Source organism: Mus caroli, unplaced genomic scaffold (assembly GCF_978045245.1).
Source record: "Mus caroli unplaced genomic scaffold, Mus_caroli_1 scaffold_11, whole genome shotgun sequence".
Classification (NCBI taxonomy): Eukaryota; Metazoa; Chordata; class Mammalia; order Rodentia; family Muridae; genus Mus; species Mus caroli.
In genome coordinates, this window is record NW_028227266.1 from 47,743,629 (window position 1) to 47,757,531 (window position 13,903).

The 13,903-nt window shown below is 43.4% G+C and overlaps 1 non-coding gene across 1 annotated transcript; it reads right to left on the reverse strand.

The window, feature by feature from the left end:
• Positions 1-1,840: 1,840 nt before the first annotated feature.
• On the reverse strand, positions 1,841-1,947 carry LOC115032102 (U6 spliceosomal RNA). Its single transcript, XR_003837729.1, has one exon. It is a non-coding gene; the product is annotated as a U6 spliceosomal RNA (small nuclear RNA).
• Positions 1,948-13,903: the final 11,956 nt, after the last annotated feature.

The following is a 13,903-nucleotide window of genomic DNA, read 5'->3' on the forward strand; positions in this document are numbered from 1 at the left end:
TCACTTGCATATTAAGTTCTAGAAAATCCAAATCCTAGGGATAGATAGAAAGTAGATAAGTGATTTCCTGGGGTGTGGGCAGGGACTGATGTGGGGTAGTAGGCTAAGAAGGAAAGAAATTCAGGGAATGTTCAATGTATTCACTATCATGAGTCTGTTGATTGTTTTATGTTTTTCTACATATTTAAAACATATCAAGTTTTACAGTAATAATATGTATATACTTGATTATAGATGTGTCATACTTTGGTAAAACTATCTTTAAAATAAGTGAGAATACCCTAACACCTCTGCTTACAACTTTGAATAAATTCATGTCACACTTAGATCAAAATGCCAAATTTTCTGCTGTGACCTGATGGGAGCTTTTTAGTATACATGTTCCTTTACTAATGGACTCAAGTGACCATGTTGTTTCTTTGGGTTCTTAGAGCACAGTGAACTGTCTTCCACTCAGTTGCTTCCCGGTACTCAAGTACATCATCTGGTCAATGCCAGAGAAACCTCTGATGATTGCAGTGTTTAAGCAAATGTCCCTCTGATATCTGCAGAGCCTTATTTAGTACCAACACTTGCACATTACAATCACACATTACTTAGTGGTAGACTTGTGTCTGATCTGCCTCTCTCCTTAGGCTGTGGACAGATCTTGGCATCCTGCATTATCCAAGTCAATGGGGTGTTCCTATCTTTCCAGCTCATGCTCAGAAGGCTGCCAAGCCACACACCCTGTTCCCACTACTTTTCTAGCAATAGCTTTTCACACGGTCCACCTTCTGGAGTGACAGTGCATCCAATCTCAAACAAATAAACAGCAAATGTACAGCTTTGCAAGTCTTTAATTTGCAAGATCTGGGATTTGAGGCAGAAAACAAAAGTTTTTCCTCTTTAAGTTGACCACAGAAATTAAATGTGATTAAAGGCACACACTTGAGGTTTTGGGAATTGTGTATACCTACCTACAACCTCATCATCTTAAAGGTAGAGAGCACTCATTTTTCACCTATAAGTTCTCTTGGGCCCCCCGACAGTGAAGACTCCCTACCTACTGCAACTGTGAGCAACCCCTTCCTCAGTTCCTTCTGTCTCAGTCACAGGTTTATCTTCGCCAGAACTTTACCTTTGTGGAAGCAGACTGTTATGTCTGTCTCATTTCATTCATCACACTGCCTTTGAGCTTAGCCCTTGCTCTTCCCGCTGCTAATTATTTGTATTTACAATCCCTGAGCAGTGTGTCATTGTACACTCATACCTCCGTCTCTCCATCCATTCTTCTGCTGGTAGAAATGTGAAGTTTCCGGGTATTCACCACTGTTAATAAAGACAGGGTGAACAGCACCACACAGAACTTCTGTGGACAGGGTTTTCATCTCTCTGTGCTTATTGTCACAGATAAAATGTTTTCTTTAGTAGTTATACCAGGTAGGGCACATTCTTACCAGCAGTGATTGAGAGGGAGCTCCAGGCATCCCATATTCTTGCATCTCTGAGATATCCATCTTTTTGGTTTTAGCTGTTCTCATGAACTTGAAGTGGCATCTCTTTGAGACTTGGATTTCCACTTCTCTAGTAGTTGCTGATGTCCAACATTCTTCTGAGTGCTTACTGGACATTTGTATAACTCTTCTTTAGGAAGTGTTGGCTCAAATGGTTTACACTCATTTTATACACTGGATGGTCAATCTTCCTAGTGGTTCTGAGGGGCTTGAATATGTTCTACACAAGCCCTCAGGCGTGTCTGAGTACCAGGATTGCCTAAACCTCTGTGCTTTATATAATTTTCTTCTTAGTTTCTTTGCTTGGCATTCCTTATCTTGTTTGTTTGCAGGTTTTTTTCCTTAAAAATATGGAACCTTTCATGAATTTGAGTGCCATCCTTGCACAGGGGCCATGCTAATCTTCTCTGTATAGTTCCAATTTTAGTCTATGTGCTGCCGAAGTAAGCACGTTTGTTTGTTTTTGAGACAGGCTCTTATGTAGTTCAAGCTGGCTGGAACATTCTATGTAGCCAAAAATGACTCTGAACTCCTGATCCTCTGGCTTCCATCTCTTGATTACACGGATGGGCCATCACAGAAAGCTCAAATATATCTTTTGAGAAGTTTTTAGCATTAACAATGTTCAGATTATCAACCTACCAAAAGAAAACAGATTCTGAGAGTGAAAAGGGTGAGCCCTACAGAGATTTGCATATGAACTGTATTCCACAAACAGTATTTTCAAGTTCGATTAATTAAATTTATTATTAAATAATTTCTCATGTGTACATTGTGCCTTCTGCTCACAGTCACTCTTCACCCTCTCCATTTTCCCTATTACCCATGTCTGTCTCTCACCTTCCCTGCCAATCTCTTTCTCATGTTCATATTTATCCATTTTTCTTAACCCTGTAATGAGCCCCTAGAACTCAGAAGGCCCCAATATCTTAGCACAACTGACTCCATGAAGGAAGTGGCATTCAGGCCGTAAATCTCAGCACAGAGACAGCACCACCTGTCAAAAGGAAAATAAAAACCTAAGGCATCAAAGTTCTTAGTTCTGGAAAAGTCTTAAAACATGACTAACCTTGTTTGTTTGTATCTGTAGTTTAGCTTCTGGCTAATTGTTTTTGTTAACTGAAGATGTTAGCCCAGGATATGTTTGTTTTGTTTTGTTTTGTTTTGTTGTTGTGTTGTTTGTTTGTTTGGTACTTAAAAGCTCACCTTGAGAAAGGCTCGAGGCTACCCTGGGATCCTGAACGCCCAGTGTAGTTGTTGGTCAGCTAATAAAGACTCTCTATTGCCTTAAACCCATGTCAAAGTAGTGTTTGATGTTGGATACCCACAACCCACTGAGATTAATGAGGGTTGGAGCCTTCTCTTAGAGTCTGGTGGGTTCAGCTATAGGTAGACAACTAAAACAACAGCTCCTTTTCTCTCAGAATCTGTTAATAGCCAATAGCTAAGCAGCAAGCTCAGCTTCTGTGAGCGTCTACCTTGCTCATGACTGTTTGTTGACAGTTTTATACTGAGTGCTCAAGGCAGTTTGAGTGCTCAAACCACCACTGTTGTGTTTGAATGGTTGTATTAAGTCTAGAGAATAGCATCTTACAGCCCTTCACTCAATCTTCCAGTTCTCACACACTACAACCACTCCTTCTACAATGTTTTCTGAGCCTAAAAGATGATATAAACATAAATGTCTTAACTTCACTGAGTCCAACCAGAATGGTAAGTCCTAACGTGACTTGGATGTGCACTGTGTTCCACACACCAGAGGATAGCTGACTTTCCTTACAGAGCATGGGGACAGCTCAATGGTTATGTCATTTCTGTGATGAAGAGAAAGAGTCTGAAAGTTGATAATGAAAAATCAAAAAACAAAAGAGATCCAGTCCCAACCATGAGCTGAACCACCAAGCTCATGTTGAGTCCAGAACAGAGAAGATGCTTCTATGGCTCAGAGGAAACCAGAATCGAAAGGGCCCATAGCAGGAAGACCGGTAAGGAACACAGATGAGTGGGCCTTTGGGAAGCCTCTAGAATGATTGTAGCTTCAAGGATGGATGGAGAAAATAGACAAGAATTCTCAGGTGGTAGGACCTGGTGATATAGTTCAGCTGGATGAGTACTTGTCTGTCTTGTGTGGGGTCTTGAGTTTGCTATCCAATACTAGAGAGAAAGATGAGAGAGAGAGAGAGAGATTGAGAAGACTTTCGCAGGTCCACTCTGGTAGAAGAAACGACTAATGCGGACTGATTCGACACAGCCTGGATTTGGACAACAATACAACAGTGACTCAGAGTGGCTGTGCCTGGAGTCCAGAGGTCACCGTGACATGGAAATCCAGAGAGTGAACCAGTAACATGAAGTCCAGAGTAAGGAGCAAGCCGGCTCAATGCAGTGGTGACCAGAGCAGAGAACGCACTGTTAGAGTGGAATCTCACTTTCCCCCTGAGCCCCTGGACTTCAGTGACCCCACCTGGCAAGGTGAAGAGATGAGCCACACCTGAGCTGCGTCTTCACACCAGAGCCCCCGAGATTTCTTTGCTTTTCTTCTTGAGGATGATACTTTTTCTCTTTATGTGTATGTGTTAACCTGCAGAGGCCAGAAGCTCCCTCCAGACTGGTGTTTCCGGTGCTTATGAGCAGCTGATTGGATGCTGGGAACTGAACTCTGGTCTTCTGCATGAGCCATGGGCACTTTTCCCTCTGTGAATGAATCTAAACAGCTCAGCCCGTGCGATTTATGACAGGGGAATAAGTGTCACCTGCGCTCTTTAAAGCCAGGACCATTCTGATACTGTCCTCAGCTTAGGCAACATTTGGGCAGAATAGGAAAAAAAAAAGACAATCAGTAGAGTGAGGTTCATGTGACCTCAAATCCCCCATTTCTCTGCCTCCCCGTGCCTCCCTCCTATGCTTAGTACACTCAAGGACAAGTGGGCCCTGCACTTGGAACACAGAGCACTGGAAACAGACATCTTCCATTTCCCTTTGTTTACTGGTTGGCATGCAATTATTTTCTTAAATCTGTTTTTAGAAATAGGAGGCTATGTTATTTACTAAATCTCTCTCTGGATGCCTCATCATCTAAACATGATTACTTCTGTACTGTTGAATACTTGACGAAGCTCTTTCCCCTTTCTCTTCTGGCTGCTGCACCATTTGGGGGAGCTTTTTGTCTTCTTCTTCTTTTTCACTTAAAACAAAGAACAACACTGGTTTGGTTCATGTATTTGTGGCTACTGCAGTTGCTGTTTCCTTCATATTCTGTGCCTGACATTCCCAGGTCTCAATTTATAAGAACAGCAAATAGCTGTCTGCGAAAAGCTGAAGGACAATTGAGGGGTGGGGAGGGGAGAGCACTGTATCTCCGTCTGTAAGGGTATGAGAAGGAGGCCAGGGCCTTCGGTAATACAGTAGGAGAAACAGCTGGGTGCTACTGAGGAGAACTGGCTTCTGGTCAGCCTCTTACCACACCCAGGCCCTTCTACTTCCAGGCTGTGGAAGCTTGGACCTTGAAGCTGTCACTGTTGAGTTTCTGTGGAATTGCCTGCAGGAGGTATGTTAGGTGGTCGGCGCTTGGTACACAACCTGGCACACATTAAACCCACCGTTCCCTTTAGCATCTGACATGCTGAAAGTGGACAAAAGTGGAGGCTTAATGTTCCTTTTCTCGTAGAGAGCCGAATCTGAGGCTGCCCACCAGTACATTTGGAAAGCATTTTCTTGGTCCAGGTGCTAGGCTTTCAGGAATCAAAGGCCCAGACCCAGGCACCGCTTTAAGCACACATGAGAAGGATCAGATGGGAGATCACTCCCAGGGATTCCGTGTCTTTGATGGTGGCTTAGGAGTTGGAGGAAGTTAGCCTTCCCAGAAGAATGAAGGAAAGGCCCCAAACAGAAAATCTCTCAGGCCATACTTGGGTTTTCTTTGCTGTTGGGAACTAAGTAGAGACATGTTCTGTGTAGGTAACAGGGCCTCAAAGGAACAAACGAGCCCTTATTTTGTTCCCAGATCTAGTAAGGGGCTCTGGGCTTGCAAAGTCTGAGTAAAAAAAGGACCTGAATCTAGGCCAGAGCTTATTGGCTGGTGGAAGAGCTGCCCGGTAAATCTTCAAGCAAACTGTAGCTGGAGAAGAGGAATTCAGGGGAGTTGATTCTGATCTTGTTCAGAAAACATTCCCCAGTTGATCCTCCTAAAACCGAAGGTATTTAAATATAATTCAGTCGAATCGAGGCAGCTGTCCCAGAAGTCAGAGAAAGCCTATTTGTTTCTTGTCGGCTTAGTTATTTTTCTGCTAAAGAAATCATCTGGAGGGGGTAAAGACACAGTGCCCAGACCCCGTGCTGGGTGTGGGGGGCTCTCAAAGGGCAGCTGCAACAACAGAGCAAGATGACATTACAGGACAGAGAAGGACACTTTGAACTCACTAATAAGACAAAGGAGTAGAAGCTGGAAAGGGGGCAGGGCTGACTTCTTTGCAGGGTGGGACATGATAGGTAGGGATATGGCCCTGAGTGGTGTTTTGTCATTTGAAAGAGGCTTTAGAAAGAGCCCCAGAAGCTGCAATGATTCAAGGAAGGGAAGTGACCTTTAAGAATGACGACATGAATAGACATCCCAATTAGAGTCTCTTCTTTGTACAATGACTACTTACTAAATGCCTATCAGATCCCAGGGACCAACCAAGAGAAGCTGATCCCACAGCAGGTGGATTAAAAAGCCCAAGGTGTTGGGGTGGGGGTGTCCTCCATTGTGGTTGTTAGAGGAAACAGGAAATGACAGCTTCATAGAAATGAGGGCCCCAAAGGAGCTTTCCTACTCCAACTGACAGGGCTGGCATACAACCCTTACTATGCTGTTCGTTTGGCACGTTCTATACTTCCTAACTGCATTAATTCTAAAATCCAGGATACAGATTTCTGGGGTGTTCTCATCTTTTCTATCTTTTATTCCAATTGATTTAAAAAGCCTTTTGTGAAAGCTGAGAAGATGGTTTAGTTGGCAAAGTACCTGCTTTATAAGCAGGAGGTACCGAGTTAAGGTCACCAGCGCCCACAGAAAAAAAGCTAAGCATGACACGGCATGCATATAATCTCAGAACTGTGGAGTAGAGACAGGCTCCTCGGAATGCATTGGCCAGACAGGATGGCTCATCAAGACTTTGTGTCTATGTACATATGGGTCCTCCTATACCTATGTATGCATGTGAAGGCCAAAGGTTGACATGGCAGTTGAGGGGATCAGCTTTCTTAACTGCTCTCGACTTTTATTTTTTTGAAACAGAGTTTCTTATTGACCTGGAGATCCAGTTTTTCATGATTCTAAGGAACTCTTAATATAATGATGGAGTCCTGTGGTGCCCCCATCATGGAATTCCTAATGTACATTTTAATCATCATTTATCTACCAAACCAAACTCATCATCTACCTGTTCATTCTTTCTACAAATGCTTCCCTACCACCCACCAGGCACTTGTGCAGATTCTGAGATAGGATAAAGAGCCGGAGAACTAATGGCCTTCATCTCACAGAGCTGACATGTATGTATGTATGTATGTATGTATGCACTAACAAGGCCCAAATTGAATGAGTCTCTGGAGATTGGCTTAGGTATATAAGGACATGTTATCTAGGACATGTTATTCATGGTGGCCATACTTGTGACAGGAGGTACCTGTGATAGGCATCACTCAGGTCAATGACTGTCATGAATTACTGTAGAATATGAAGACACAGAGAATGGCTGTCATGTTGAGTAGAAATGCAGGAACTAGAACAAAGGTCAAAAAACCCTAAAAACATGAGAAATACCATGATATCTTTAAGGAGGACCATTCCAGTGTCGGCGTGTTATCTGGGAGAAGATAGGAATAAAAGTAAGGACCAGGAAAAGAAAAATGGGCCGGAAGAGTCCTGCCATGAAAGTGAAACCCACTGAGGAATATGAGTGACTCAGGCCTGTGCTCTCTCAGGACAAGTACAAAGGCAAACAAAAAGCAAGATGGAGGTAGCCAGGGTGAGGATGGAGAATGGCTGGAGCACATGCATGCCCTGTAGGTCCTTGGCTGGATGAAGGACTTTCCTGAAAGGTGGCAGTATGATTGTTCCTTCAACATTCTGAGAGTCAGAGAGAGGGAACAAAGGTGTAGTCACAGGTAGGAACTTGTTGGTGAAATCTTTAAGAGAAGCCAGGATGTTTTTTTCTAAAGTGTGATGGGAGGCCACTACAGGATGTCAAGTGCAGGGGCAGTGGGACTTTGTTGCATTCCTAATAAATCTTGTTCGGTGGAAGGAAGATTGGCTAGGAGGGAGCAGGGGGAAACCGACCCACGCTGATCAGTTATCTGTGTAAGCCTAGTGACATGGGTAGCTTGGCCCTGGGAGACTACATCCTAGGATGGAAGTGTCTGAACATGGCTTACACACAGACATCCTCCCACAATCAGCTGCCCATAGGAACAATTCCTCACACAAATACAGCCTCAAACATACACACCCACACAAGCAAACTCCAATAGACATAAGCATGCATCCTAACTTGGACACTCCCACACAGACACCCAAGCATAAACGCCCTCACATCACACAGACATACAATCTACACATCACCACACAGATACCCTCTCGCACAAACACCCACACACAAACATATCTACTCCATAAACACAATCACAGCAAACACAAACATACCCACACAGTCACCTCCCCAGCACAAACACACACCCACATGGACATCTCTCTACAAATACCCATGCCTCATACACATTCACACACAATTACAGCCATAGAGAAAGCACTCAGACATGCTCACAATAACACCTATACAAACAAAGATACCCTACACACAAGCCCCACACAAACACATCTACACTCAAACACATAACCACACAAACACATTGTGTGAGCTGGTTTTCTACCAACTTGACACGAGCTAGAGCTATTTAGGAAAAAGGAACCTCAATTGAGAAAATGTTCTCACCTGATTGGTCTCTGATGCATTTTCACCATTCATGATTGAAGTGGGGCATAAGGGCAACTCAGAAAAGTCAATGCCACCCCTGGGCTGCTGGTGCAAGGCATAGGGACAAAGCCAGTAAGCAAGACTCCTCTGTGACCTCTGCTCCTGTTCCTGCCTTAAGTTCCTGATCTGATTTCTTGCCCTCATTTCCCTGAATTTCATCTTACAAGGTGTAAGATGCAATGACCTCCTCAAATTGCTTTTAGACAGTGTTTTATACAGAAACAGAAACCCTAAATAAGGCACACATGTACACTAATACACCGTCACCAAACACATCCAAACATACTACATTGCACACAAGCATCCCTGATCTACCAAACGCTATGACTTGGGACAAGTTCTCCGATGACGCAGGTTCCTTATCAATGAAAGATGCATAGTGATGGGACCTAGTTTGTAATTACTTAGTGTGATTATTTTCTAATGTAGGTGCATTATTAGAACTTGATGTCATGGCTCTATTAGAACGTGATGTCATGGCCATCATTAGCTGGGAGTCAGCTGTTACCCTACTAATGCACCCAGCAAATCGAGTGCTGGATTCTCTCCTAGCAGAATCCTTCCTGATAAGCATCAGCCAAGGATCTGGTTGCCTGCCCAGCCCCCTCCCTCCACGGTCCGAATACTCTGATCTTCTACGTTGCTGAAGCGTGAGGTAATGCTTTTCCTAAACGTCAAGGTATCTGCACAGCCCAATGCCATCTTTCAAAAAATATGTCATCAGCTACTTCCAAAAGGCTATTTTCGTATTCCTCTTGAGAGGCCAAGTTGAGCCTAGTAACCTGGTAGTAACGTAGAGTGATGAAGCTTCCTGTTCCGCTGACCCATGAACACATGCGTTAGGTGGTTGTAGCGCAGCATACTGCTTCCCACTTGCTAGATAGGCTAGTTGGTGTTAGGTTTCTTTATCCCTCTTGCTCACCTCCTGTCCAAACTCATGCTTCCCAGCACAGCTTTTTACTTAAAGAACACAACCCATTAACACTTTCACAAGAGGTTTAGAAAACCAGTAAAATGAACATTGGCCCTCTCTGTCTTGAGTTTTGAGGGGAGGGCTTTCCATCTGAGTGGACCTCTAGCCTGTTGATTTGACATGAGAAAATGCACGCTTTGGAAGGCTATGAACTAGACCAAATTGATCCCCATTTTAACCAGCACCACTCCCTTCCCTTCACATGAGGAATACCGGTGCCCAGGTGTCTAGTGCTGAGCACGTCCTTTGTCGGCCTCAGTCTTTCACAACAGGTTCCATTCATACCTTTCTTTCTGCAATGGTGTGTGTGTGTGTGTGTGTGTGTATGTGTGTATGTGTGTGTGTGTGTGTGTTATAGATGTGAATAGTCTAGAGATAAGGTGTAACCCAGGGAGAACTGAGCCTGTGGGCAAATGTTCATCTCTGCCTTTCCTATGACCATTCTGATGCCCACACGACCCTGCTCTTCAGAAACCTGCTGAGCTCTAATCTCAGTTGCCCATGGGTGACTAATACTCGAACTCACCTGCATCAGTTTTCCTGCATTTGCCTTTCCTTATTTCCCCTCTCTTGTTCCCTGGATTGAGTTATCAATATATATATACTACCTCTCTCTGAGATGGGGAGGGAAGGGATTCAGCTTACAACACTGCCAACACCCAATATGCTGCCACCTGGCTGCTTAATTGGATGCTGTGCAAGGGAGGGTTGGCATGGTGACAGATTATGATTTTTGAAGGGGGAAATTTGTTATTTATTTCCTTTATATGTTTTTAATTGAAATGCAACGACATCACTTTCCCCTTTCTCTTTTCTCCCTCCAGCCCCTCCCAGGCACACCCCTCCTACCCCTTCCATGCCCTGTCACTCTCAAATTGATAACCTATTTTTCTTTGATTATGATCACTACATATGTGTATATATATATATATATATACATATATATACATATACATATATACATCTATGTCAGAATATAAATATATAAAAATATAACTTGCAGAGTTCATTTTTGTAGTTTTCATGTATTTGTTTGCAAGGCCTACCACTCTGCATTGGACAACCTATAAGGATGCTTTCCCTGGTAGAGGTTCTCTTTCTCCAGGCAGTCACTAGTCGCCTGTAGTTCCTTATCCAGGGGTGAGACCCCACAACATTTTCTTCTTCTGTATGTCCACTGATACCGCCATTGTTTTAGTCTTATTTATATGCAGCCATCTTTGGGAGAGGTGTTTTACAGCAAACTTCTTAGTAGTCCACCTCATAGTTTTTCTACTCCATCTTCCACAATGGTTCCTGAGCCATGGATGCAGGGGCTGTGATCTCAGTGTACCCATTAAGTCTGGGCTCACCATGATTTGCTGGTCTCTGTGTTGTATCTAAATGTGGTTTTCTATGGTGATCGCTACTTGTAGTAAAGAAAGGCTTCTTTCATGAAGAGTGGTAGCTACACCTTCTTGTGGGTGTAAGGATAAGATTCAGAATGTAGTAGAGAGCCATGCTGGTCTAGTGAGTAGATTCTTTGCTGATGCCACAACCTATGTAGCCCTGGGAATCTGGGTAAGTTTTCAGCACCAGACATGATTTACCTCTTGTTGAGTGAGCCTTAAATCAAGTTAGACAGCTGTAGGTAACCACCAATATGTGGGTGCCACTTACTGCCATGTTGGTCATTGTCGTGCTTCATAGATACAGCAGCTGGGCAGTGCAGTTTAACTGCTTTCCTCCCTTGACAGCTTGCATAGTATTTTCTGGTGTCATGGAAGTTAGACTTTAGCAAAGAGATTTTTATGTCAAATTCAGTTCAAATCATCCAAGTCTTGTGTTCTAAGTGTGTGGTGCTTTCAGCATTAAGGGCCCACCTTCACCCATGAGAGACAACCAAGGATATATTGGTAGTCTATATTGTTTTGGGAATCATTTGTACTACCCTGACTAACCATTTAAAAGAGAAAGTTTTTCATGCCTGGTACTGTTGTTTTTGTTGTTGTTGTTATTTTATGTCTGGGGTGTGTGTGTGTGTGTGTGTGTGTGTGTGTGTGTGTGTGTATACTTAGATGTATTGTGTATAATTTTAGGTAAATATAAAGAATGTGATTCCTTTAGTCTTTATCAAATAACCTTGGTGTTACCTATAAATAATTAACACAAATCCAATTGTTTGAAATCTAACACAACTAAAATGCATCATCTCTTGCCTAGTGATTAGTGCAGAGGTAAACTTTAGGGAATGACTCCTCCCTAAGAGGGCAGACTCATGGGCACAGGTCCTCCATATGCCACCAGTTCTTGTAAGAGAGAATGTAACAATTACCCCGAATGTGTCAAACGAGTGGTTTTAGCATGAAGTTGCACTGATGTTCAACGAACCGAGCTATCTGAATCCATAGCATGCTCCAAGGCTTCCAAGCTGGCTAAACTACACAAATCCTTTAAGCTTCAGTTTCCTTCATGGTATGTGGGAAACCTGGAATTACTGTGCATAGTAAATGGGAAAAGGTAGTTCATGGTCTTATTATGGTACCTGGCATATACCTGGTGTACCGACCATCTGAGCAGCTCCATGTAAGTTGATTTCCATGTGACGTGTTAGTGCTCAGAGATTCTTGGCTCTGAGTGAGAGGAAGATGCAGAGCACGGAGCGTGAAGGGGTGCTCCACCCCTCACATTCCACCTCTTGTTTTACTCTTAATAATGGAAAATGAAAGATGTTGCTGAGATAACAGATGCTAAACTTCTGACCACTTTGTAGGTCACCATATTTGCACATTTAAATGTCTTCTGTGGAATGACAAGCGTTTTCTCAGATATATTACATTATATTTACACATTTAGATGACTTCTGTGGGATGACAAATGTGTTCTTAAGCACTGGATATAATTTTAACTAAAGAAATTGACATTCCCATACATTTTGTACCATAATTTGTCTAGGTTTGTTTTAACAGATGCCTCCTTCTCTCACATTATCCCAGTCTGTCAAAAAATCCTATACCACCCCACATTCAAAATATATAGCTGTTTCTAAGGGATCACTGGGAAACTGTCTAATAACCATTTACTTAGCAATACTTATAGAGATCCAGGCAAAGCAGCATATGCCTGCAATCCCGGCCCCAGAGTTAGCTGGAGGCAAGAGGGTCAGAAGCCCAAGACCAGCCTTAGCTAGGTAGTAAATGTGAGGCCAGGTTGGGCTACAGTGAGAAGACATGGAGATGTTCTAGTTTGCTGCTCTGTTGCTGTGAGAGAAACAATGACCTAAAGCAACTTGGGTGGGGCGAGGGGTACTTCAGCTTGTACTTACGGGTCTCAACTTATCACAGAGAAGTCAAGGCTGGAACTTAAGACAGAAGGATGGGGGCAGGAACCAGAGCAGATTCCGTGGAGGAGTGTTGCTTGCTGGGTTGCTTCTCATGGCTGATTCAGCCTGGGTTTTTTTGTTTGTTTGTTTGTTTTTTGTTTTATACAACCCAGGAACATCTGTCCAGAAGTGGCACTTCCCACAGTGGCTTGGGCCCTCCCACATCAACTGACAATCAAGACAATCCCCCATAGACATGACACAGGGCAATCTTATCTGGGCGGTTCCTCAATTGAGACTCCCTCTTCTCAGGCAGCACTAGGTTATGTCAATTTGGCAATAAAAGTAGCATGGAGCAGAGGAAGGAAGAGGGGTGTTGTGAGGGGGGGGGAATCCTCCATACTAAGCTGAAGGATAAAGAGGGTGATCTAACTAAGGCAAGAAAGTGAGTAGCTTTAACCCATGGAGCTGATAAACACAGATACAGTTTCCTCATGAAGAGAGCAGATATAAGGACCACAGGGGCCGTTTGGACACACCCTCTCCTCCTCCCACTGCCCTGTGCTCCTGTGCCCATTACTGGGTGCTTAGCTTTCCCCCTGTTTCACTAAGACTTCCGGTCTTCTCTGGAAGCAGCTTTATATTACAGCAGCAAGAACAGAGTTTGGACAATTCCCCTCTGCTCCTGCCTTCTTCAGTGTTGGCACTCTAAGTCTCCTATTCTTTCCAGATGATTGAGAACATAGTTTTTGGCTAGTATCTCAATACTCAGCAAGACTAGAGGAGTAGTTGGGATGCAGGCTGATTGATAGATGGTCCTACTCTCATGAAGGACCTGAGGGGCATCTGATAGTGTCCTTCTGACTCCAAGGAGCTAGAGGTGGCTTGGAGTTTTATTCCCTACCCGAAGTCCATGACTGGCTTTTTAAAGACTCCCATGTTTCCTGAAATCAAGCAGTGAGGCCATGAAAGTAGGTGATTTGCCTTCAGACAAATAGTTGGTTGTATCATTTGTAGGCGTAAAGAGGTTTATTAACTTATAATTTTATCAAGTAGTAATATGTGAGCAAATGTTTTAATAAGGTCACTAATTCCATTACACTGTTTTGTGTTTAATAGC